Raw genomic sequence first — 27,867 nt, forward strand, 5'->3', positions numbered from 1 at the left:
ACCAGGCTACAAAATCTGCTGACAGAATGAGGCAGTCCTCTGTCCCAGGAGAAGGGGTGAGGACCTTCCTAAGATCTTTCACTGCCCTTTGGGTTCAGTGCTCAGATATCTATGTGGCCACTGCTCGAGTTTTGCCTGGACTTGTCTGGGAGGAAACACTTCTTTGGATGCTTTTCTGCTTAGTACAGTTTTATTTGTTAATTTTCTATAAAAAGAAGAGATAAAAGAGTTTGACAATGCTAATTTTATCACTAACTTTAAAGATACAAGTATGAAAAAATGACCTAAACATGGTGTAAAACTTGTCTCCTGGGACCTGCTGTGGTGAGACAGTCTGGCAAGCATTGACAACTATGGCTCCTACCTCTTTTTTCTTTTTTAAAAAGATGTATTTATTTATTATATATAAGTACACTGTGGCTGTCTTCAGACACACCAGAAGAGGGCATCAGATCTCATTACAGATGGTTATGGGCCACCATGTGGTTACTAGGATTTGAACTCAGGACTTCTGGAAGAGCAGTCAGTACTCTTAACCACTGAGCCATCTCTCCAGCCCAGCTTCTACCTCTTAAGTCTTCAAACACTAGAGCTGGCAACAAGTGCTGGGGACTTTACGAGTAGTTAAGAATATGGGACAATTTTTATATACCAATTGTTGACTCTTCACTATCTCAGTGTATAACTTTAAAAAAATCTAACAATTGCTAGGTGGTCTCCTGCACGTCAGTAGATGACTGACCACTTAGTCCATAATGTGTTTCCTCTTCTGTACTGCTTTACCTCAACCATGCCTATATCTCCTTCTTCTTTAATCTCGCTTTTATCTGTGTATAGTCACATATAAAGTCTTGTAAATACCCAGAATCAAGATGCCAGGTTTAGTGCCAGAGCTGAGACCATCTGGCTATCACTGAGTAGATCCTAGATTGGCCAGCTCGCTCTCCTGGAGTCTTATCTCACACAGTGGCTCGTATGTGGATGCCCCTACTGTGTCCTGGAGCTGTGGATTGCTCCCTATAAACCACTGCAGATAGGTGTGCAGTCTATTACACGGTCACCGGTAGCATGGACAGGACTGGGGATTATAGGAACTCCACGAACCCCATGCAGGATTCTCTACAGCCCTGGGTAGCAGGATACGTGCATCTGCAGGTGGATCTTTGGTGCCTTAAGGAAAGAAAGGAGCGATTCTCAAGGTCAGAGTCAGGGGTCTCACACTGATGCCCGTACGGTGTATACTTGAGCATATATCTCTGCCAGGGCTTCCCGTGGGAAGCCTGGCCGTGCAGTCCTATGATGAAACGCAGTGGTAGCTGCAGCCTTCGCCGGCCCCTCTGCATATGGAAACGCTAGAACGTTCTCTCACATGTCGTTTTGTTTTCGAAGCAAGTATATGAAGTTTCAAAACTTTAAACAAGTTTTCTCAGTTTTTAGTATGCATTATTAGAATCCCTGGTCCTCTCAAAGCACAGACTTCTAGGTCCCACCCACAGAGATTCTGACCCAGTAAGTCTTAGGAAGAGCTGGAGAACACGCACTTCTGATGAACTCCATAACCGCATGAGGTGGAACTTAGAGGGTCGGTCTGCAGAGATGCTCACTTAGCAAAACACTTGCCTAGAACGTATGGGAATCTCAGTTTGATTCCCGTATGAGAATCTTAGTTTGATTCCCAGAGACTAAGTTTAAAAATAATTAAACAGGTCAGGCATGAAGACATTATAATCCCGGTGCTGAGAGGGCAGAGACAGGTACTTCTCTGGGATTCTCGGGCCAGCCAGCCTGGCCAAGGGTGCGGCTGGTTTTGTCTTCCAGCTTCAGGACCCTGGCTCTCATCTGCTGGGCTTTTCTGACTGACTCAACCTGACAAAGAAGCATCTCCGTCTTGTTATTCGAACCCCAGCTATATTTTTAGGTTTGAAATGGTTTCCTCTACGATTCTTGCTCATGCTAATAGTGATTACGGTATCTCTCACTCATTGAACGTCATCCACCTGTCACAGCCTGTGTGTACGTTTTAATTTCATGGCAATCCACAAGCTGAGTGATTTTATCTGTGCTAAACACCTTAGTAACTGGGGGCTCAATCTTTGTCTGACTTCTAAGCTGAGCAGATGGGATGGGAAAGGGTAGAGTAGACCTTAAGTCTTATTTTGCTAGACATCAAAGCCACCACATCGCCTGCACTTTCTGCTTTTCCAATAGCATGTGCACTACTCTTTTACATTAAGATTTTAAGTTTTTGCCATGGTTAGATGTTGGATAATGCAGTCCTTTAGATGTGACCCTGGTTGCTACTTGACAAAATGGAAGGAGAAAATAGCAAGAATGAGGAATGAGATAGCTCCAGGACTTTTAACAAATGATGTGCGTGAAAACATTGCTTACTTGCCAAGATGCTTTTCTATTAATGATCTGGTTTGCTGATGGTCACGCTATTCCAGGTAAGAGCCCTATTAATATCGGATAAATGTAGTTACTGCTTTCTTTCCAAGCCAACTGAGGCTTAGGGGGAAGGTGACTCAAGAAGGTGCGAGACCTGGAGTCCACTGATTAGGTTAGGCTGACAGCCAGGAGCCTGGGGACTTGCTGGTGGCCTCCAGGGTTAGAACTTAGGTTCCTAGGCTTGCCCAAACAGCACCTTTACCAACTGAGCTGTCACCACAGCTCAGAGTCTTCAGTTATGAGGTCCTTTAAAGATCATAGCAGTTGTTTTTTAAAACTAGGGAATACTAACCTAGAGGCTTTCATTAAAAAAAAAATCCATTTTATACGTAGGGAAGTATCCCCCATTTCTTTCCTATCAATTACAGAGGGAAAAAGGCAAGGGTTTGGCACTCTGGCTGTGAAGTTTAGGAAGGATTGATCCATTCTTGAAGTGACTATGGACGTGGGAAACATGATAGACAAGAGAAAGCAACAGCAGAAATCAAGTGAAAGTTAAATGGATGTGCATAGGTATTTAAATAATCAGGGATTTGAACTTGTGAGGGCTGAGTTGCCTCTGGTTGTCATGATTTTCACTAAGTGACTTGTCCATTGTCCTAGAAGCCCAAGGAGGTACAACTTGGCAATGGAATAGGACTGGGGAAGGAAAAAATTGGGGCAAAAGTCTTGTGCTTACAAAAGACAAAAGTGCAACTCTGATTTACTCAGGCGTGGCTGTGTTGGTGTTACCAATCCCGTCTCTGTGCTTGGAATTCTTCCATGTCGCTTGCAGTCTCAGGCCATCTCTCTTCTGGTTGTCATTCCGGGAAGCTCATTGCCAGTAACAAGAAGAGCTCAGCTCTTCCCAGTGATTTTCATGGACGTGCAGAATGTAGACTGTGGTCTGGCTTGGGTCCCAACCCTGACACATTCATAGGAGCCATGGGTGAAATATTCCTATTGTCCAGGCCTACATTGTATGCTGACTTTGGGAGTCTAAACGAGACAGCAGAGAGTCAACCCCACCTGAACACCGAGTCTCAGTGAGTTGAGAAGGCCAAATCCATAGTTGCTGGATTCAGAGCAGAGTGGATCGTGAGCGGCCAAAACTCATCAGTGCCCCCTTGTGCTTGTCAAACAGTCAGCAGTCAAACAAACAAACAAATAAATAAGCAAACAAACAAGCAAACAAAATAAATAAAGACAGACAAACAAAAAACCTAATCAAACAAATAACCAACAGGAGAAGGAGGGTTTGCTTTTTAAAGGCCAAATATCCTGGAGCTGTTTCTCACCTGTTTAAGCACCACTCTGTTAGCCAGAAACCACATGGAATCCCACCTTCCCTCATCTTTATTTATGAAGAGTTCCTTCTAAAGTGATGTCTCTGCCGAGAGTCAGGTACTGAGTGGGGCATTTTAGAATAGCGCACAGGATCATACCATGCTGTTTTGTGTATGGAACTACTTTGGTTCTTGACTTTGAAGAGCAAAGTTGCACCGTTTGCTTTGCGTGAGACTTTAACACAGCTGGGCATTTGCATGCAAATTGGATGTATTTAGCAGGTTCCCATTTAGCCAGTGCTTCAGGGTCCCGTATCTTCATCTCGCCATATTCAACATGGCAAACATCAAATGGCTGCGGCCCTCATAGATCTACAGCAGTAAGTAGGACGGGTGAGTTTCATTCTTGGGATTATTTCAAATCTCACATAGTAGGATTCCCTAGGTTTTCTTCCTGCATGTGTATACATGTGTTCTACACATGTGGGGTGTGTGCACATGCTCATGTGTGTAAGTACATACGCATGCACCTGCACACAGAGTTCAGAGGTCAGCGTCAGAGGAGTAGTTCTTCACGTGCCTTTCTCTGTGTACTTGGTTTTTTGAGGAATGCTCTCTCCCTGGCCTGCAATTCACTGATTCAGTTAGGCTGACAGCAGGAGCCTTGCATCTCTTTGTTTCCCCTTCCTCATTGCAAAGATCACGAGAACACACAGTGCCAAGCAGCTTTGGTTAATATGGGCTCTGGGGTTGGCACTTAGGTCCCTAGGCTCAATAACACCCTCACCAACGGCACCATCTTTTCAGTTTTAAGGTGTAGACCTATTTTTAAAGCCAGTTAGGGTCGGGGAAGGTTGGTTCCTACCTGGTTTCCTTTTTAAGAAAACCCCATTCAACACTTAGGGAAGCGTTTCCACTTCTTGCCTATCCTTACAGAAAGGGGACAGGCAAGCATTTGTCACCCTGGCTGCCAGGGTGAAGGAGGGACCGATCCATTCCTGGAGTGGGTACAGGAACAGGAAGCATGAGGGAGGGGGAAACAACAGCAGAAAGCAAGTGAAAGTGAGATGTGTGTTCATGGGTATTTAAATCGTCAGGGATTTGGACCTGTGAAGGGTGAGTTGCCTCTGGTTGTCATGATTTTGAACTTGGTGGCTTAGATCCCACAACGAGCAGAAGTGCCAGACAGATGGCAGATCCAGACCCCCGGCAACAATGCTTCTGCTGTTTATTTTTAGATGAACGTTTTAGGGGACGCTTCTACCCCTAACTGAGGTCCAGGCGTCTTAGATTAATTTGGAGGTTGCCAGGACTACACTTGCAGCTGCTTTCTTCTCATAATTTTGATTGAGTTGCTCTGTATACTTAGATGTCTTGGTATCTTGGTGTCTTCCTTCTCTCTTGGGATATATAAGTTCCTTGAGGAGAAGGGCTCTATATGTCTTTTCTGTAGGTGAACTCTCAGTACCCAGCACACTGCCTAACTAAATGGATGGATAGAATTCCATGGGCTCTCATTGACCTGTTATTGTTTGGGGACATTTTTATGAGCTACATTCTACCCTGGAACTGTTAATGTTTCGAAAATAGCAGTAATTCCAGGGAGCTTTTCCCCTTTGTCTAATAGACTGTTGAAAAATTTTAGGGCTCAGGGTATGTTTTTTGGCTAGTTTGAGAAGAAAAAAATCTATTCGTATAAACCCCTGGAGATGATTCTTTCCCTAGCTATGGGTCCTGGGATAATCTAGTGGTAACTTATTTTATTTTTCTCTCATAACTCAAAATGTCTACAGTGCAAATTGGGCTAGTATTTGCAAATATAGAATATATAATCTGCTTGAAAGTAGCAGCAAAATCATGGCGCTTAGATAAGTTTACCCTCTTATGAGTGAGCCTCGACTCTAGTTAATCTCTCACTGAAATTCAGAAGCTAGGAAGACTTTCTTTTAATTAATTAGTTAATTAATTAATTAACATTACATCCTGATTGCAGCCCCCTCACTTGTCTGCTTTCTTACAAATCACCCCTCATTATGCCCTACACTTCTTCTCAGAGAAAAGGAAGCCCTCACTGGGTACACCTCACCCAGGGACATCCAATTGCAGCAGGACTGAACGCATCCTCTCCCACTGAGGCCCAACCAGGTAGTTTAGTTAGGGGAAGGGAATCCAATGGCAGGCAACAGAGTCAGAAAGAGCCCTGGACAGAATTCCTCGGCTTCATTTTCTCTCTAGATCTCTCTAGATCAAGAAGCTTGTCTGGAAGTAGCCAACAAGATTTAAGAAGCAACAATGACCCCTTCATCATTTAGCTCTTGATCTCCCTGGGGGTTCCTGCAAAGGCAATGATAACTGTAATTGCTTTTTATTTATTATTATTGCTTAAAATTATTATTGCTTAGTAATTACTCATCTATTATCTGTCCATTTGTCGTCTGTCTATCTATCTATCTATCTATCTATCTATCTATCTATCTATCTATCTATCATCTACCTACGATCCGTCTTTGTCACACAGTTCATGCTTTAGATGCTTATTTTGATCCCTGACTGGTGTCACCTAGAACATTATTGGTGATGGCAGCTGGTTACTTTCAGTGACTTTATTGTGTGTTGACTTGAGAAAGTTCCTATTGCTCACATCTCAAAATGACTTCCTAGCCACCCGCAGATACTCTTTTCATTTACCTGGGCATTGTTGCATCTGTATGCTATTGCCTGGGGTTTAAAAGTGTAGATTGGTTATGATTTCAGATACTTTGCTGATCTAAAGTAAGAAGGGTCTAGTGTCCCCTATGAGCTGGCTCTTAAAGAATCAGAAAAGATGAAATCCTTAGTAGATAGCCAGGAAGATGTATATATTCCTATCTCTTTGACATTAAGAGCATGGATTCCCTATATTCCAAACCCACGCGGAAAACAAACTGTGGGGAAGTTAGTTCTGCAGCACAGTGAGTCTGAGCTTGGTTCTGGAGTCAGATCAGGCTTGCCTCGCCCTCTGACATGTGACACCCAGTTTGACACTGAGCGTCAAACAGCATTACTGTTCTCCAGTGTGCTTATTAAAGATAGAACATTAGAAATATTTAGTGTTGAAATGGTAGTAGCCATATTTCTGGTTATTTTCTTTAAACATTTTTCATTCATTTTGAACTTTAATAGCATTACTCATATAGGATATATGTGTGCGTACATATGTGTTCTTGTGTGTGCACATGTGAGTATATGTGAATGTGTGTGCATATAGGCGTGTGAGTGTGTGTGTAAGTGTATGTGAATGTGTGTGTATATGGGCATGTGAGTATGTGTGTGTTAGTGTACATGAATATGTGTGTATATGGGTGTGTGAGTATGTGTGTGAGCATGTTTGAGTGTATGTGAATGTGTGTGTATATGGGTATGTGTGAGTTTGTGTGTGGGCATGTATGAGTGTATGTGAATGTATGTGTATATGGGTGTGTAAGTATTAGTGGGTGTGTGAGTGTATGTGAATGTGTATGTATATGGGTCTGTGAGTGAGTATGTGTGTATGAGTGTGTGCACATGTGTGAATGTATGTGTATGTGTATATGTGTGTGTGTATATGTGTGTGTGCACATGTGTGAATGTATGTGTATGTGTATATGTGTGTGTGAATGTATATGTGTGTGTGTATGAGTATGTGTGAATGTATGTGTATGTGTATATATGGGTGTGTGAGTATGTGTGTGTGTGTGTATGAGCATGTGTGAATGTATGTGAATGTGTGTATATGGGTGTGTAAGTATGTGTGTGAGCATGTTTGAGTGTATGTGAATGTGTGTATATGTGGGCGTGTGAGTATGTGTGTGTGAGTGTATGTGAGTGTGTGTATATGGGTGTGTGAACACGTGTGGCTGTGTTAGGATGCTTACATTCCTGCAGGAAGAAGGAAGCTAGACTACTGAAGAGATGCTTCCTCAAGTTTTTTTCACAAAGTTCTTTTCTCCTCAAGCAAATACTTAATCTGGTATTTGAAAAATGCTTTGAACTATTTTTGTGGAAAGTACTATGCAATGTTAACATATTTATTTTTGTAAGCATAAGTAAATCTTGCAAGGCTTTCACACAGAGGCTCCTGATGTAAAGTGTGATGGGACAAGAGACAGGTGGGGTGCTCTGACTTTAATATTCAAGCTTTTGTTTTCAAATTTTAAGCTATCAAGCTTAAATTGTTAAGCCCCGTCCCACTTGAAGGATTTCATTTCCAGATGTCTTGCTTGAATGTGAAAAAGAACACTTTGCTTTATTTTCTTCTTGATTATGAGCTTATGTAGGGACCCAGGAGGCTGAATAGTATGGTAGGAGAAAACAGTGTGGTGCTCCAAAAAGAAATTAATGTCTCGGAGTCAGACAAACGGAGGTTAAAATCCTATCACCTGCTAAATCGATTACCTTAATTTTCTCCCCTGTAAAATGGAGATAGTAACGCTGACTTTATATGGTGGCACTGCGTATTTACTTTGTATCAAGAAAGGATAGCTGCTGTTTGTCTGGGCTGCAGGCCCTGCTGGAGTTGGCCAGGCCCCAGCTGCCCAAAACATGGGCCTGCACAATGGAGCGAGTGAGTTGAGAGTCATAGGAGCATAGAATAATATTGTTCCTGGGGTCTGGCCTGGGCATGATCTCCTAGCAGAACCCCCTGTTTGCCTCTTGTACTCTCCTTCTTTGAGTAGAAGGACAGAGGAGCAGAAGGACCCAAGAGAGCTGCCATGGTGCTGGAGCCACAGGTGAGGTGGGGCCTTCCGGGCAGGGGCTCTGCTTGGTTTTATCCTGGCTTCTCAGGAGGCAGCTGCTCTTCCAGCTCTCAGATACTGGGTGTGGACACCTGTGGGCAGCAGCCCTGATCCCCACTTTCCTCTTTATTAGTATGCTGAAATATCTGTTAAAAACCTTAAAAAAAATGATTGACCCAAGAGGTCCAAATAATTATATTCCCTGTGCTTAGTTATTTTAGGAGTTGAATTGAATATGATGGAAAATTGACTTTCAAATGTAGCAGCTCTTAGGTATTTTAGGCGAGTGCTGCACAAGTCTGATATGTAGAAAGCCCCAACAGGGCTCAACCGGCCTCCTGCCTTGGATTACCCTGATGCTCACACACAGGACTGTCCCTTGCTGTGCAGAGGAAGGGAATGGGCATAGCTCCTGTATCCATTCCAAGTAGCAGGCATTTCCATAATCAGACATAATATTACTAAATTATAAACAGCCTTGCCTGGGACCTAGACACCTGAAAGAAAGGCGTGGTGTTGATCTCCTGGCCTCAGTGGTCAGTACGAGCCAGCATAGTCGCTTTCCCACCAATCCTTGGCCCTTTTTCCAAGCGTTTGGGCTCCTGCTTAATTCTCTACCATCAGAACCTCTTCCCCCTGCTCTCTGCTTCTTGTGAGCTCCATCTTTAGTCACTGCCTCCTCCCCACCCCCAGCAATCCACTGTTAACAGGGCAGTGGGAAGTTGGTACCATAAAGTATTTTGTAAAGCGCTATTTTTTTGACTCTGTGCTTAATTGTTGTTGAGGTTTGGGTTGTGTCACGGTCTTTTCTTGTTTGGAAAAGATCCCTTTTATTGCAGGAGTTCTAGAGATCACTTGGACTCTGGGCCTTTGGACATGTCCAAATGTCAAAGCCGGAACTGGAATACTGGAATGGTTTCTTCGTGACCCTTTTAAATCCTTTCCTCCTCAAATTGGATTTTTGTTGTGTTTGGGTTAGTACGGCATGCAGCTGCAGATAGGGCTGTTGTGAAATATCAGGTGTATATTTTCAGAGGCGTTAGCTCTGGCTGTGACGCAGCTCTGGGGTAGGAAGCTTGTACATAAGGCAGACTTTACAAATGAAGGGAACAGAAAACAACCCCTGACAAATGACAGGACAGTTATTTTTCAGGGGAGGAGAGGTTGCAAGTGTGCCTGATGTTTTTTAAAGCTCTTAATTATTAATCTTGTCTTAAGACTTACGGACAGAGCCATTAATGTGTCAATGCAAGCCTGGGAAATGGATGGTTATTGTCTATCTTTAAACTGTGCTTAGTACTCAAATGTGTCTGTAATGCATGCAGAAAGCCAGCTTCATCATGCTTCCTCAAGGCTTTGCAGGAAAACAATTCATCCTTCCATTCATTTTCTTCCCTTCTCTCCTCCCTCCTCATCCTCGTCCTCGTCTTCCTCAGTCTTGACCCTCTGTGTCTAGTCCTACTGCTAATTGATAAATATTCCTGTCGGCCATCTCACTGCTGCCTAGCAGGTACAGAAGAAATGGAATGTCCAGTTGTACCATGGAAACATCTCCAAATGAGTTTCTTGCCTTCACTGACTATGCAGTTCATCACAGTGAGTGTGGCGGTTCAAATCATCGTACACCCGGGGATGTTCATTCGGCTTTACTAAAACCTTAATTTTAACAACCTGAAGTCAAGGTTGTTGTCGGAGAGCTCCACGGTCTACTCGATGAGCAGATTCATCTGCCTCTGCTCTGTGTATACGCCTCATGCAGGAGTAACAAGGCCATGATACGTCTTTACCGCAATCTTGGATCCTGTTCCTCATGACATAATCTCCCATGAGCTAGGAAAGTGGGTCTGGAGCAGAGAATGTTATGGAGTGCACACCTGCTCTGAGGGTAACAGGCGAAAGGTAGTTAACAGTGTTTCATTGTCATCCCGGGGCAACGGAATAGGTCACACTTGGCAGGAGCTGGATCTGGACCTGGAGCTACTTGACATTTTTATGTGACAAGTTAGAGTGTGAGATAGTCGCAAAGGGTCTGTGCTTTTAGGTGAGACTGAGGCACCATCTTGATAAATTGGTGTTTTTAATCTGTGCTTAGCTGTGGTCAGAGAGGTTGGACGGGGAAACTAAGGCAGCGAAAGCAACCATAGTTGTGGTAATTCAGACTCCTGGCAATGGAAGCTGTGAAAATGGGGTTGGTGAGGGGTGGGGGTACGGTTTGTGAAAAACAGGAACAGGAAGTGGAGTACTGTGGAGAAGTGATTTTATAGAATCTGCCTATAAATTCTTGGTTTCATTCATTGAGATTTTTATTTTCATCCATTTATTTATTACTAATTGATAGATTAATTGGGGATAGGTGTGTGTATATGTGTGTGTGTGTGTGTGTGTGTGTGTGTGTGTGTGTGTGTGTGCGCGCGCGCGCGCACGCACTCGAGCACGTGTGCTCGGACAAGCATGCACGTAAGGTCAGAGGTGATCCTGGGCATCTTCCGCCATTGCTCTCCATTATTTTTCTTTATTTTTGACAGTTTTAATCATAGCTGCAGAGTATTGAAATTATGCTAACCTCCTGTTCCCTGCAGCATTACCCGTCCTTTCCCTCTAAACTGGTTCCCATCTAGTCTTCTGCTGGCTACAGAATCAGATAAAACGACATCCTCGACTTCAGCCCAAACAACAGTCATCAGTTCCTTAAGATGGATGAGGCTTCGTGGGAACACCTCTCAGTGATCAGGAGTTGAAGGACTTGTGCAGACCAGCATAGCTGCTTTGTGTTCATGGCTGCTGTGTCAGCATCATATGTGGATGGGAGAGCCTTTTACATGTTTACATTTATACCCACAGACTTGCTCTCAGTTTTGGGCACAGAAGTTCCTTTTTGCAGAAGGCAGTGGTTAATGCAGGCAGTGCTATCTGGTCAGAGTTCCGAGAATAAGTGGTAATGGGCACTCAGCCTTAAATGGGTCACCCATGTCTTCCCCAGCCTAGGGAACATTGCAGAAGAGAGGGCAGAAGGAATTTAAGAGCGGAGGCTGGGTGTGGTGGTGCATTCCTCTGCACTAGCAAAGCGGAGCAGGTTAGATCTCTGTGAGTTCCAGAATATTTGGGGCTACACCGTGAGACCATCTTCCCTCTCCGTGCAGAGAACTTAAGAGAATGAAGAAGAGTGTCATGAAATGATACCTTAATTTTGAGACAAGATCTCTCACTAAACCCAGAGCCCACTGACAGGCTAGACACCCTAGCAAGTCCCAGGCATCTGTCTGTCTCTTTATACCCTGCCTCCCCCAAGGCACTGGGGTTGTAGAACGTGCTGCGCCCCCCCCCCAGCCTCTTTAAAAAGATGTGTGTGTGTGTGTGTGTGTGTGTGTGTGTGTGTGTGTGTGTGTGTGGTGTGTGTCAGGTCCTCGTGTCCTCATGCTGATACAGGAAGCACTTTAAGCACCTGAGCATTTCCTGGGCTCAGTCATCAATGTTCTGAGCGACATCTTTGTCCGTGACTTGGATGTCACCATGAAGAAAGCAATGGACAAGATGGAGTTTCTTACCAGAATGAAGTGCTGGTCTGAGAAAGGATGCTCTGAAGGTTGTGGGTAAGGAGAATGGTGCTCCTTCCATCCAGAGTGAGAGGTCTGGGAAGGAAGAAAGCCATGGTAGTGGTTGGTCCTCAGTCTCTTAATGGACGCTGTGTTCTTGATGCACCTCCCAGCGATGAGGAAGAATGAGAGATAAAGGAGTGAAGGCTAAACTTGGAAAATGCAGACTGATCCATTGGTGGCACCGTATCAAAGCTCCGGTTGCGACCCCTGTAGGAGGTCACATATCAGATATCCTGCCTATCTAATATTTATATTTCAACTTGTAACTGTAGCAAAATGACAGTTAAGAAGTAGTAACAAGACACGAGGAACTGTATTATGGGGGTCACGGCGTTAGGAAGGTTGAGGACCACTGATCAGGAGCCCATGAGCTTGAGAGGTGACTCAGCGGATAGCCTGGCGTGCCCACCGAAGGAGAAAGGGTACAGGGCCCGTTGCTAGGAACAGCATTAGGCTAGGAATTCGATTACAGCCAGGTTGTCCACTGTTGCTCAGTCTAGGAGTGTGTGGATAGAGGCAGCCTCGTGAGCCTTAGAGCTGGAGTCACGTCAAGGGAGCCTGGCACAGTGAGAGTCTTGATACGGAAAGAAAACCAAATGAGTAAGGCCCAAGCAGTTCACGTGGTCATCTCTGCATGCTTTTGTGAGCATGGTGGGGATTTCAAGGTTTAGAGCAGTGTGTCCAGAGGAGAGCATTTAAAGACTTTTATGTGTTGGAAGATAGGGAGCTATCACAGGAATACGAAGAAGGAAACATACAAACAAGGAAAGCCAAACTCCCCGGAATGTGGGCCAGAACCTTAGACTGGGACAGGAGAATTTACTTCTAAAGGCTCATCCTGCCACCATGAATATTGATTTTCCTAGCTTCATTAGGCTAATATCTCCTTACTTGTAAATATAGAAATTTGACAAGGGACCAAGAAGGCTGTAATTTAAAAAATATCAGTGATTATGAGTTATGATACTAACTATTACTTTAACCCACTGAAAGTTTAAAAAGTCTAAGTCTGGTGGTGGATGTGTATCTAGTGAACTACTTACAAATTTAGCACACAGAACTGATCTAAACTAAGATTTTTGTTTATTTGTTTTAGACTAAACTGCTTACTGACCCAAACATAAAAACATTTACAAAATAACAAGGAGTGCTGGGAAGACAGTTCAGTCAGGGAGGAGCTGAAGACCTGATTCCATCCCAGTGTGCTGCTAAGCACTCTTCAGTCCAGAGCTAGGGAGACAGAGGAGAGAAGGGTCCCCAGGGCATCCTTGCTATATAGTCAAGCCTTATAGGTGAGCATCAGGCTAAGGAGAGACTAGTTTCAAAACACAAAGGGGGAAGAGGGAAGCTCTTTTGGAGTGATCCTGGAGCTGGTCTACAGGCACACACGCGTGCACACATGCAGGACAGCTGACACCCCCCCCCCCCCCAACACCCTGCACATACACATTCACACACACCAAAAATAAGAAGGATTATAAGAAACAAGCCAGGACTCCATCTCTTGTGAGACTTACTGCTTGTGCTCTTTGGTGCTCTGTTTGTTTTTCCTGATTCAGTGGCTTAGGGTGACATAAGCCTTCCTGGGACAGTAGGTTTCCCAACACCTTTGTCTGCCCTTCAGGGATTTCAGATAACGGGGAGTACCAATTGACCTTCTGTATCGTGCTCCCTCTTGCTGCCCCAGTGCTCAGCAGACTGGATGCAAATGTGTCCGCAGAGATTAGATATCCCAGTGGCCACCCTGCACTTCTGTGCTCCAAAGCTATCTCGGGCATCAGCCGGCTCCCTCTGGTTTATCGGAGCCCAGTACAGACAGATAACATCCTTGCCATGTGACCCTGACCTTTGTCAACCTTTGTTAAGGCTTCATGTGAAGTCAGGCCTAATGTTTGTAAACAGGATGTAATTAAGGATGGGAACTGACAGGGTCTGACATTAAGACAATGCAGAGCTGGCAGGGGACAGTCTGTGAGATGGCAGTTTGCATTGTGTTCTAAGTGCCGTCCCAGTAATTAGTGTCCTCTGTCTGGAGGAAGTTCACTCAACTTGGATTAATCTGTCCCAGCACGGAGGCCATCCTTGGCAGGGCAAGTGTTTCCTCTGATAAACCTTAGTGTGGGGATGAGAAAGAAAGCAGAGGCTCAGAAGCAAACCTGAGAAAGTCAAGATGACTGCTGACAGGTGCTGCCTGAGAATTAGAAACAGGAAATCAGGGGAAAAGTCTCCCTTCCCTGGTTCTAAATCACAAGGTGAATGGGCTGGTTTGCTGGCCCATTGGTCAGCATTCCAGTCACCAGGGTGTGCTGGTCTGATGCCTTGTGATATGTGTACAGAAAAAGCCGAAGAAGAAACTCCTTGTTTGACCTTAATTAGCCCCAAGTGTGTTACAGATCAGTGTGTGGTGTAGGAGGAGTTTGGTTTGGGATTTTGATTTTTATGTAATTGATCCAAAGAGACTGAACCGCTTCATAGGAAGAGAGTGGAGAATCTTCCTATAAAGTAGGTAGTTAGTGCTGTACTAAGGGAAAAAGAGATGTTGAACTGAAAACATGTGGACCTGACCTGGTCAGATAGACTACTGTCTTTGGGGTTGTTTGGATTCTCACTGACCCTTGGATATAGTTATCTGTTTCAGGCTAATAGGTACTGTTACTAATAGCACCATACACAACAGTCAAAAAATGTGGGAATGACCGGAGTCTCCACCAACAGATGAACCTGTAAACAAAATATGGTGTGAGCGTGCCAATGAGTGCTAGACAACCTTACAAGGAGGAGATCTGAGATTCATGTCCCAGTGTAATGGGCATGTTAAATGACATACGCTAGACGCAAAGGGCTTAGTAATAACCGACTTAACATAGATAAGATGCCTATAGTCGATAGATAGATAGAGACAATCAGTAGAACAGGGAGTCACTACAAGGAGGTTCAGGGGTGGGGTGGGGGAGGTAAATTCAAGTTTAATTATAGTGTAGACTTTCAGTTTATTGTGATAAAAATATCCTGGGAGATTGGTGTTGGTGATTGTTAGACACTCACGAGAGCGTATGTAATGTGTCCGAACTGTACACTTACAATCACTCAAATAGCAGATTTCATCTGATGTATATTTTGGCCCAATTAAAAAATTAAGATGTTGCATAAGAAGACTCTTCAGGTCGTATTGGGGACTCGGGACTCCTGAGACTTAATAATCAAGAAAATCTACACCGAGGCATCAGGAGTTAGTGAAGAAATCCCCTCCCAGCTTATGGTCCACTAACTTTTCAAGGATTCATTTTGTGTGTGTGTGTGTGTGTGTGTGTGTGTGTGTGTGTGTGTGTGTGTGTGTGTGTGTACAGGTGTCATGGGGACCAGAAGAGGGCATTAGATTCCCCAAAACTGGAGTGATAGATGGTTATGAGCCTTCTGACCTGGGGTCGATACTCCAGCCTTCTACAAAAGCAGCAGGCCCCTTAGCAACCCTGCTATCTGTCTAGCCTCTAACTTTCTAAAGTTTTATTGTTTGCCTAGGGGACCCCCCCATGATGAAGCATATTAGTAGCAGTTATTTCTGGCATTTATCTGAGTGCAGAACTTAGCGACTATTTCTTGTACTTATTTTGTAAGTTTCTAAAGGGGTTTATTTGCACGAGACTCTTGTGAATCTTTTCAGCTGTGTCACTTTCTCATAACCGAACACAGGCAGGATGGCTACAGGTTGTAACTAAAGCTCAGACCAAGCATTTCCATGGAGGCATTGATTTTTCCATTGAGGTCAGTCACCGTTTTTAAAGCTTCCTGATTATCAGTGAGTTGCAATAAAAGACACCCTGTAATTCCCAGCAACAGAAGGTCTAGAGTCAATGACTGAAGTGTGCTTAGGAATAAGTATTTATTTAAGGAAAATTAGTTTATCTTTGTAGCTTCATAACACATAAATCAGTGCTCTAGCAAAATGCTCGACTGAAGCAACCTGAGGAAAGAGGGATTTCAGTTTGACTCGTGATTTAGTGGGAAGTGGCGTGGGAAGCCGGAGAGCTGTGTGAGCTGGCTGGACGCTTACATACAGAGCTGGGGAGTGGAGAGAGAAGGCTGCTGGTTGTGGATGCTCAGCTCGTGGCCTCCTTTTTATTCCATCTGGAACCCCAGCCTGCAGGACGATGCCACCCACATCTAGGGAAGGCCTCCCCTTCTCAGTTAAACTACTCTGCAAACCCCCTCACAGACACATCTTCAGGGATTCTAAATTCTGTCAGGCTGACAATGAAAACCAAGGATCACACGTAGTCTTTCTCAAATGAGGAGATGCTGCTACACGAGAGAGGTTTGTCACTTGACTAATTTACATCCCCATTACGAACCCTACTTCCGCGGCTGACAGGGTGGCAAACATGTGCACATAGACATTTCTTTGGCTCAGCAACACACTGAGGAGCTTAAACTTGAGAAAATCGCTCCTGCCTTCTTCACCCAACACCTTTCTATGAAATAAAATGTACTATCAAGTTTTTTCACGTCACCAGGCAAGTGGCTAATGAGGAGAAGGAAGGAAGCAAGGATGAGGAGAGCAAGTGGCAGCAGGGTAGTTTTGGCATTGTCTTTTTTGAGTCTAACCATCATATTCAAAGTCTACAGAGAGCCGAGGGAGGGGGCGTCATTCTAGAACCTGTCCATTCCTCCCAAGCAACTGTCATTTATTGTGCGCCTGCAATGCTCACAGTTTGATTTCCCCTGGTTTTTAACCCTAAGTCTCAACAATCCCTGGGAATAATCACCTTCTCCATGGACCAAATGTAGACTGAAGAAGCTGAGCACTTCCTCGTAGTCACTGGGAAATGTCAGGACTGACTTTGAAACTGAAACTTTGGCTGCAATGGTAGAACGTAATTTTTGGATGAAAATAAAAGAAAGCCCCCACAGAATTTTTTCTTTTGCTACCTCTTTCTCCCGAAAAGCAGCACCCCCATGGCAAGAAAGTTAATATAAAACATGATGATGGATTCCCTAGTAGGACGGAGACCTGTGTGCCTTTAAATAGCTGCACAGGCACGTACAAGGTACCAGCCTCCATCGCCCGGACGTAGACACTATGTTCAAAGGAAAGATAATGGTTAGCAAATTAATTTGGCAATGGATTAAGTTTTTGTTGCCCCAGTTAAGTCTCCCATCTTCCTACAGATGTTTATGAGCTGTATTTTAGAGCATTGTTCATTTGAGAATGTAGTACTTCTGAGGAGATAGATCTTCCCAGAAGCTATGTCTGAGCCACCTCGTGCTGGAGGAACAATGCTAACCTGAGCGATAGATAGGGAAGAGACCTCGCCAACAGTTCCTGTTACAACCTCTATGACCGAAGCATTTAAAATCTTATCCAGATGACTCAGAGGGATGCATCCTGTATCCTAAGCAACAGAGAAGGCATTCATTGCCTTGTTGTTAAGGGGCTAAACTTATCTCTAAGCTGATTCCAGGAGTCAACCGAGAGGTTGGGCATGCGATCTCAAGAGGAAACAGCTGTCCACCTGCCCTGACTTAGAAGAGAGAGTCATACTTAATTTACTGTCCACAGTTGGAGTCACCAGCAAATTAAGACCACATAACTCCACTGAACCCACGAAACCTTTCTCACCAAATGTGGTCCTGTCTTTCCAGAAAGCATTTCCACACCCCTGTAGGATAGTATTATTTGTCAACTGCTGGGTAAGAGTAGGAGAAACAGAGAACATCTCATAGAATAACTGTGATGCTTAAACAGCGTGTGTGTGTGTGTGTGTGTGTGTGTGTGTGTGTGTGTGTGTGTGTGTAACAGGAATGGGGGTGGATCAAAACCAGCCTTAGCAGAGCATATAAGGTTTTTTAAAGATAGGTAAATCATTTTCTTTTTAAATGAAATTCTGTCTGACGGCATGAAATATGAACAGTAATTAAATGCACAGTCTGTGGGCCTTCTACACTTTAAAGTGCTTTGTTAAAAGGAAAAAAAAAGAAAGAAGAAAAAAAAACCAAGAAAAAGAGTACTCACCTCAGACAGGCCAATTACCTAAGAATGATGAAGTTAAGAGCAAAGTCGCTAAATTTCTTTACTTGAGTGATCACAACGTCAGCCCACGATTAGTCCCCATGGCACCAGCAGGGATGTGGCTGGGACACTTCCACTGGAAGACTTCAAATAGTCATTTCCTCGGTTAAAATAAAATCTGACTGCACTAAATAGACAGTTTTTAATCTCAATTGGACATCTGAAGATTTCTCAAGCTGCTGTTGGCTGCAGCAGAAACAAATTTTTCTGCTTTGTTGATTAAACCAGTGGTCTCCACAACTGCTTATCGGCCCGCAACGAGCTGTTCTTTTTAATTAAAATTGAGCCACCACGAAAGAGCAATTAACAGCTAGTAATTACTGTGCTCTTCAGAACAGCAACATTTTGCCTTTCATTCCAATTATATAATGGACAAGTGGCTTTTTGATCTTCAAATTAGTGAGCTCTTGTCCTCCTTGTTTGGAGGCAGAATTGGCAGGTTAATGATGGCCTGTGGGGGCACTCTTTCCTCTGACTGATGTGCAGCTCGGCTGCCTGTGAAGGTAGCAGTGCGAGGATTCCAAACACCATTGGTCCACCCTGGTGATAACGATGGACAGAGACTTGTTTGCAAATGATTTTGATGAAGAGGAGAAATGTGCCCACATATAGCTTCCAAATGGTTCCATTTGCTTCTTCCTCTTATCCTATGGGTGGAATTAACCAGTTAAGAAGGTACCTTGTAAATGTTATCACTGTCAGTGTGCATGCACACACACACACACACACACACACACACGTGTGCACACATACTAGACAAACACAATGCACACACATAATACACATACACATACAACACGTATACAATGCACACAACACACATAATATACATACACACAACACATGCAATGTACACAACACACATAATGCACATATATACATGACACATATGATGTACACAACACACACATAATACACATATACACTACATATACAATGCACACAACACACACCATACACATACACATACTTCACATACTCAATGCATTATAACACACACATAATAAACACACACATTATACATACACACACAATGCACATACAATACACACATACACACACTACATATACACACAGAATTATTATCTAAGGTGATTGGCCTTGTTAACTACTTTGATTGTAGCAATCATTTCACAATATATATGGAGGCCAGAGCATCCGCCTTGGTCTGCCTTGGATGTGTGCACTTTCTGTTTTTCACTTACAGCTGGATAAAGCTAAGAAGAAACCCCAAAGAGCTGGAATTTTGTGATGCTCTGGTCTGTCACTGCATATTAGTTCATGTCACCATGACAGGAAAGGATGGGCAGGTTCATTTTCTCTCAAGCTTTCAGTGGGCTGTGGCCCATAGAGAGGCTGTGGCATGTATGGCAGAGGCTTCTCTTATTATGATGAGTCAGGAAGCAGAGAGAGCGGGCTAGAACCAGGGGCTGGTTCAAGCCCCTTCCCTATTGCCCTACTTGTAGAAGTTAGATATTACCTCTTAAAGATTCCATAGCCTTCAAAATAATACCACAAAGTATCTGGGGATAATCTACACTCAAACCATAATACAATGTAAGGGCAAAAACTAATATCACCCATGGGCAAAACAAAAACAAAAACAAAACAAAAACAAAACAAAACAAACCAACCAAAAAACAAAACAAAACAAAACAAACAAACAAAACAAAACAAAACAAAAAACCAAAAAACCCCCAAAAAACCTCTTCCAGGATATTCTGGGGTATCATACACTCTGGATCTAATGGAATCTGAATTGTTACTACTGTATGAGGATGGCCACATCTGGTGTAAAGGAGGAGGGCATATGTGGAAGAACTTGGTTGGTTGTTTCTCTGTGGCCACTCCACTGTTCACAGCAGAGGGGAGTTTGCCGTGGCACCAACCATTCACTGTCTACAGACAAAGGAATTTTGATGTAGCCAGTCAGTGATGCTGGTGCTGGGAATGGGAGAGAGTGGTCAAATTTGGGGGTCACAAATCACCTAATGGACGGGCTTCCTTTAATTGACACACACGTGCAACAGGAAACATTGGATCTCTGAATTTAAAATCTAGATCACTGGTGAGAATGCCTTTCATTCACCTACCTGTCTCACCCTGGGGCAGGGCCCCATAAGTCTTAACATGAGGGCAGCTAGGCTGGGATGATCCTGTTGGCTTCAGCTAAAGCCAGATACTGTAATATGAATGAAATTTGAGTTTATGAGTGTGGAATCTGGCTTGTGAGTTCTTTAAACAGTATTGCATAAAACAGAAAGCACAGCTGAACGATCGTTAGGTGCACCTAACGGCCATTGTGTAATCTTTTCCTTAGTAGTTCTAGGGGCAGAACTCAAGCTGGCACATTTGCCTGACACACGTTTCGGGGCTACATCATCAGCTCAAATTAAACCTTTAAGATGAACAAAATCCAGTCTCTTTCTGCAGACTAGAGCAATTGAGTAGGTGAAGAGTATAGCTACATATGTGCCAGGTACATCGGCGAACACAGCTCTCCAGTGGGTGTGTCCCGTTGTGATGCAGCCTGCTGGCTTTAGTACCATGATGGAGTCAGAACCCTAGGTAGATTTAGGTGAGCTTGGTAAGATCAAGGTGCCTTCTCAGTCAGTCTCCAACAGGACTGAGTGGCAAATCCAGGCAAACTTTGCAATGCTTTGTGTAGTCATTCAACTTTGAAGAGGGGCTGTTTTTAGCCCTTCTATCAGCTTTTCCCTGAGACATCTCAAACAGCATAGACCTTTGATTTCTTTTCAAAGAAGCTCCCAAGCTTCCAATGATTAAGAAACACGTGGGGGCTCATCTTTAGTATGACTAAACGTGAGGCTATTCAGTACAGAGTTTGAAACAGACTTTTACATATTGAAACAATTGATACGATCACAAGAACGATATTCACCACCGTGCCCCATTAGCTCTACAGTCCATTCGACAGTGTTCCTAGGTGATGCTGGGAAACCTCACACTTTCCCCTGCCAATACAAATACATATAGTTCGCCCGTGAACTGAAGCTTTGGAACCAGATGGGGAAAATAAGCTTAGGTGTGCCTCTTTTTTTCTAAACTGCTAAAGGTTTTAAAGAAATATTCCACATAACTATTTTTGCATTCGCCAGTGGGCCAGGCAGTCTTTGCAAGGGCTGCGTAGACATATGAGTCTGAGCTGTACATCTGTTAAAATGGAAACTCTGATTGATATATAAGTTATATTTCTTGAAATGTGTCAGGCTAGGAGGGTAAAGAAGCTTAGGGGAGAAAATTAAGGTCCCCTTTCTCTTTGTAAGCCTAAAAGAATGCTTTCTGGCTTTTTTTCTTTTTTAATTAATGAGACTCAGGGTTGGTTGCCTTTCAGACATTGTAGTGTTCCAAATCTCTTCAAACATGTATATTTTGTGATTTTCTAAACTATGCAGACAACCTTAGCTTGCTGCTGGCTGGCCTTTGTGCCGTGGTTGTCAGAGTCTAGCCAGGCCGCTTTTGTTTTCACTGTCAAGCCAGTGGCACCGGAGGGAGAAGGGTATGATCGGGCACTCCTCAGTGTTGTGAGAGGGCAGAGGAATTCGTAGGAAGAATGAGGGCTTCACATTGCAGTTTTACTGCTTTCAAGTGTGGACTTGGTCTGGTTACTCAGCATCTACAAGTACCAGTTCGATCTACTTTAAAGTAGGAAGTTGACCGTGACCTCGGAAAGCTGTGTGGGGAGTTAGAATTCTGTATTAACGCAGGCCAGTGCATTATCTTGTACTCATTTCTAATTAATTCTCAACTCTGGTAAGTACTCTAAGTAGCACACTCAACATACTGTGGATACTATCATTGTGAATATTCTCAGGTCCCTTGATTTGCAATGTTTCTTCTTTTATACTGTATTTGAGGTCAAAACACAAGTATTTGGGGGCAGGAACTGGAGAGATGGCTCAGTGGTTAAAGGCACTTGCTGCTTTTGTAGTGGACCGAGATTTCATTCTCAGCATGGGATATATTAACTCACAACCATCTGCAACTCCAGTTGCAGGGGATCTAGCGTCCTTCTCTGACTTCCACAGACATGCAAACAACACACACACACACACACACGCGCGCGCGCGCACACACACACACACACACACACAATCTAAAAAACCCAAACTCAGAAGTATTTAAAAAAAAAACAGTCAATAATAGATATATTTGAAGTAAGCGTAAGTGTATTTTTCTTTATAAACAAAAACACTTGCAAGTGTCTGGTTAGGTGTGGTGGTGCACGTCCGTCATCTCAGTCAACAAGGAGGCTGAGGTAGGATGTTTGCAGACTAGCTAGTGCTACACAGTAAGTTTAAGAGCCCTTTGGCTGTGGAGCAAGATCCTATCTCAGACAACAAGAGAACAAAACAGATATGAAAGTATGCTAGGGCAAGCGCCATGTCTCGCCCAGGTCTGTGGGCACACTTGTCTATACTTAATTTTTTTTCCTAAAGAGAAAGTGCTTCTAGGATGTGAAACCTTAAAGTCACTTCCATCACTGGAAAACCAAGCTCCTTTTGTGAAAAGTCCACATCCTCTTCGCCATGTGACTGGGAAGAAGACAGGATGGGAGGTCTTGAGATCATCACCCTCTTACTTGTTGAGCATCCCTGGGAAATTGTTGAGGATTTCTGAATCTTATGCAAAAGGATGCTTCAGGGTTCTTTGGTTTCAACCAGCATAAACGCTCTAGGCTAAGTCGGGCAAACGAAAATTTAGTGGAACAGAACAGGAAGCCCAGCATGGAAGGCTTAAAGGACCAGACTTGGTGATGGGGGAGGGTGAATCAAATTTGGCATTTCTAAGAAGTTGGGGACACCAGACTGTTTGTAGGAACAAAGCTGACCTGGATTGAACTACCAAAATGAAACCTTCTAAATCTCACTGGCGTCCTTGTTGTTCTTCTGTATAAGGTCAAATTGCTAGTGATTGGCCCGATTTCTCTAGCGTACCTACAGATAGGGAAGGATGGGCTTTGACTGTCTCCTTTGTCCATGTCCTGTGAGTAATAGGCCAGAACCCTCAAAGGAAATTAGAACCGTTTAGGAAAAGGAAGTAGGCCATGGGGTACATGAGAACAATGGATGTTCGCGACAATGAGGACCATAAATTATGCTGCTTTTCCCACAATTGGTGACTATCACATCACATGATAGACAGGGGAACACTAAGGCAAGTCAGATGCCCCGAGTGGCACTGCTATCTGCTATTGCTTGTAGATATGGAGGCTCTAATCCGTGGATGTAACCCTTGACAGAGCTGGCCATCCATTCCATTGTGTAGTTATTTCAGGGTTGTTTTTTCCTGAAGTATAACCACAACTAACTAACTAACTAACTAACTAACTAACTAACTAACTAACTAAGTAGAATTACAGTTTCCTGCTGAAAATCTCTGCTTCATTCTCTACTTCAGGATTAGAAAAACCTTACAGTGTACATCACAAATGAGTAATACCTGGGGGGTTAGATATAGAATGATGAAAATTGGTAAGTGGCTAACTTCCTCACTGAAGGTCTTGTCAGTGGTGTGTCTGGGGATGCGGTCTGTTACTGACAGCAGACTGGCTGGCTGAGCTAGAGGTAGTAAGAGGACTTGGCAGATGAGGCCCTCGGGCTGCTCTGTCTATGTCATTCAGAGAAGTACCCTACAGTCTCTCATAGGCATGGCCTTTTCAAGAGACCTTCCAGTTCTGTTTTCTGTTTCTCTTCTTCGTCTTTCCTCTTCTCCTTTTCCATCTCTCTTCTCCTCTACCTCCTCCTCCTCTTTTCTTATTCACTTTTAGGACTATCTATCTATCTATCTATCTATCTATCTATCTATCTATCTATCTATCTATCTATCTATCTATGTATCTATCTATGTATCTATCTATCTATCTATCTATCTATCTATCTATGTATCTATCTATCTATCTATCTATCTATGTATCTATCATCTATTTTGTATGTGTGTGTATGTGGTGTGTGTGTGTATGTGGTGTGTGTGTATGTGGTGTGTGTGTGTATGTGGTGTGTGTGTGTGTATGTGGTGTGTGTGTGTGTGTGTGTGTGTGTGTGTGTGTAGATGGGCAGGCATGTGAATACCATGGCACAAGTGTGGAGGCCAAAGGACAACTTTTGAAAGTTGGTTTTCTCCTTTCATACCTTTGGTCCCAGGGATCGAATTCAGTTTGTCAGCCTTGGTAGCAGGTGTGTTTTTCTGCAAAGCCATCTTACTGACCACTTCTTCACCTCTTCGTCCCCTTTCTCTCCATTTTTCTTCCTTCCTTTCATGGCTTTCTCTCTCCTCTCTCCCCGTATCCTTCTCACTTTTACTCTCCCTTTCCTTGCAAGAGATCCAACCGAGGCCTTGAAGCATATTTGGCCATCACAAAGCCACACCTCTAGCCCTCTGCTTTTATTAATTGGGAGTATCAAATATTAAGTGAAATATCATTGTATCTTGAGTGATTAGGTAGCCTCTTCTTTTAAAATTCTTAGGTCTATTTTTTGATCTTTGGCTGAGATACAAGAAGCACAGAGTCTTTTCATGTTCATAAACTACAGAGTCCTGCAGAGTGAGGTGCTCTGTGTAGTTGTGTGTGCCTATGTAGACCAACACAGACTCAGAGACCTGGGTTCTATTCTTGAGTATCCAGGGTACTCAGCTATTGTCAGAAATAGAGTACATCTCCAGTATTCCGTCCTTGACGCCCATTGCTGTTGATGCTTGGTGGGCCTGGAAGTGTAGACATTCAGAGGCATTAGATACATTCCTGAAGATGCGCTGGGAGGATGGCAGTCTGGAAGATGATCAAATATTCTCTGTTTCAACTAAGAATAAATTGGTCTTCATTGAACTATTAGAAATTCTATTTGGTCCCTAGACTAGAATTTTGATATATGAGTCAAAGAGATTCATTTATAGAGCTAGAATCAGCTCTATTTTTTTAATAAGCAACATGTCATATAGCATTGTATTACTCATGTAGGTGGATAATTAAATATGGTATCTAATCATTTAAAACTGCTTTTATATTGGAAGAATTCCATTAAATTTTGAAAGCTTTCTTTACAATTGTACAACTGCCTAGAAATTCAAGCCCTCTGAGATGAATTAATGCAGAAAATGTTAGCTGTCTCAGAGATTTGTTTCTGTCTCCTGGTAAAGCAATACTAATAATACTATCTGTACAAATTAAGTGTTTGGAAAAGAATCACTCTTGATCATGTTACTAAGAAACAAGTGTCTATTAGGAGGTATACTTAATTTCCATGCTGAATTCAATTTTTCTATATTTATTTTAAAAATAGTTTATCTGTTCAGACAAGAGCAGATTTCATCTGTAGTTTATTTGTAATTTATATAAATTAATTCATACTTTTTAGTTTAATAGTTCAAATTTTATAGAAATTATTAGGAAGAAAAAGTATTTCATCACTGTCGTACAATACCTGGGTAAATAACACTGATGGCTTTTATTGTGAAATGTTACATCTGGGCTGGTTTCACATTCAGGCATAAATTTCTAGTAGCATTGGCTGGTACATTCTTATGATATATGTGTTTGTATATATATGTAAAAGTTTAACTATTAAAAATGTATATGCATAATTTATAAATATGTATATTTTAATAACTTAGTTTTACACACACATATAAATTTCTAAAACTGACTTTTCAGTGTGTGGTATATGTGTGCATGTTCCCGTGAGGGTGCACACATGTGTATGCATGTGGAGTCCTGGCGTAGACATCAAGTGTTCTTCCTGTCACTGTCCACATTTAAGTTTGAAACAAGTTCTCGCAGTGAATCTGAGTTTCATTCCTTGATCTGGGAAGACTGTCCAGTGAGCTCCAGGGTCTCCACACACCAACACTAGGATTACAAACATGTACCACTCCCCTATATGTGGGTAAGAGGTTTGAACTCCAATCCTGGTGATTGCACGCCAAGCCCTTTATCAACCACTGTACCTCAGTCCTTCTAATATTTTATACAATCATTTTAAACCTTATTACAGTATCCTACTATTATATTATTAAATATTTACAAAACTATGAAATATTGTTGATTAAATGAAGTTCCCTCTGGCTGGGAAACTCTACAGTGTTTTCATAGCTGTTTTACTTTTACATTTTTCTTTTTATTAATTTTTCTCTCATACAATACATCCAACTGTAGTTTCTCTTCCTTCCACTCCTCCCAGTACTCCCCAACTCCCCTTTTCTCCAGATCAACTCCTCTTCAATTTTCCTTCAGAAAAGGGCGGGCCTCCAACTACACACCCCAGCATAACAAGATGCAGTAAGACTGGGCACAGACTCACATCAAGGTTAGACAAGGCAACCCATAGAAGGAAAAGGGTCCCAAGAGCAGGCAAAAGAACAAGAGACACCCCAACTCCTGCTGCTAGGAGTCCCCAAACCCGCAAACTAAACAACCATAACATGTGCAGAGGACCTAGGGCAGAACCATGCAGGTTCCGTGGTTGTCCGTCAGTCTCTGTGAGCCCTATGAGCCCTGCTTGTTTGATTCTGTGGGCCATGTTCTCCTGGTGTTCTCAACCCCTCCGCCTTGTGCAATCCCAATTCTTTCTTCCCTTCTTCTGCAGGAGGAGTGGGGATGGGGTGAGGGTGAGGGTGGGAGTGGGAGAGCTGTGTTTCCCTGAGCTTCCTAATGTTGGCTGTAGGTCTCTGCATCTGCTCCCATCAGTTGTTGGGGAGGCCTCTCTGATGATGATTGGATTAGGCATTCATCTTTCATGGTTGTTTTCAAAAAATAGGATCACTTCTAGAGGCACAGAAAGAGAGGCTAGAAGACCATGGCAAGAGAACCGAGGCAGCAGTATCATGTCCCAGGATGCTATACTCCCTTTTCCTTGACTATTCACCCCAGGAACAAAAAAGACTTTTAGTATCCAAACTTTCCTTGCAGTAGCGGCACCGCTTTGCAGCACTTTTATGTCCCTGTCACTTTCCAAAATTTTAGTTTTAACTTCTTTTAAGGTAATTAATACTTTGGATATGCTATCATGCTTTCCTGAGGTGCCTGCCTGCCTGCCTGCCTGCCTGCCTGCCTGCCTGCCTGCCTGCCTGTCTGTCTGTCTGTCTGTCTGTCTGTGTGTATGTCTCTTCTCATCTCTGACCCTCTTTTCTTTTTACCTTTTCCTGGTTTAAGTTCATTTTTTTCACATGTCTTTCAGAAATAGTTCAACTTTAATTTTTATAAAATTATCTTTCTTTGTCCCCTTTTAATTACGTAAAAATCTTAGCAATCATGTCTTTGCCGCCTTTCTTCTCAATGATAGCACACACATATTCACATCCACTCAGATGTTCGTTTCTACAAATACATGGAAGCGTGTTCAGACGCACCATGGCTTCTTTACTTCAGTCCACTTCTTTATGTTTTGTTATAAATGTGACTTATTCGCATGTATCTATTGACTGATTTTCTTTTCTATCTGCATTGTACATTGCTTAAGTTTAAAAAAATTCATTTAAAAATTTTCTGTGTCTAGATTTTTAACTCGCCAATTCCCCCCTTTTTGAGAAGTTTTGCATCATTTAAAAGTATTTCTTATCAGATTTCTTAGTTACACCTACTTCTCTCTCCTTCTTTGTCCTCTTACTCATTGTCTTCTGTAGTACATCTTTTTATACACGAACTTACTTTTTGAGGGTTCATCATGAGTATGAAAATTTTCTTTCTCCCTGTGTGGTTCTCCAGCAGTTGTCTGCTGCCA

At 43.0% G+C, this 27,867-nt stretch overlaps 1 protein-coding gene across 15 annotated transcripts in view; it reads left to right on the forward strand.

Moving 5' to 3' along the window:
- Window positions 1–27,867, forward strand: part of Mecom (MDS1 and EVI1 complex locus) — a 555,238-nt gene that overhangs the window by 144,258 nt on the left and 383,113 nt on the right. The window lies entirely within an intron of this gene.

This window comes from Rattus norvegicus, chromosome 2 (genome assembly GCF_036323735.1).
Source record: "Rattus norvegicus strain BN/NHsdMcwi chromosome 2, GRCr8, whole genome shotgun sequence".
NCBI lineage: Eukaryota > Metazoa > Chordata > Mammalia > Rodentia > Muridae > Rattus > Rattus norvegicus.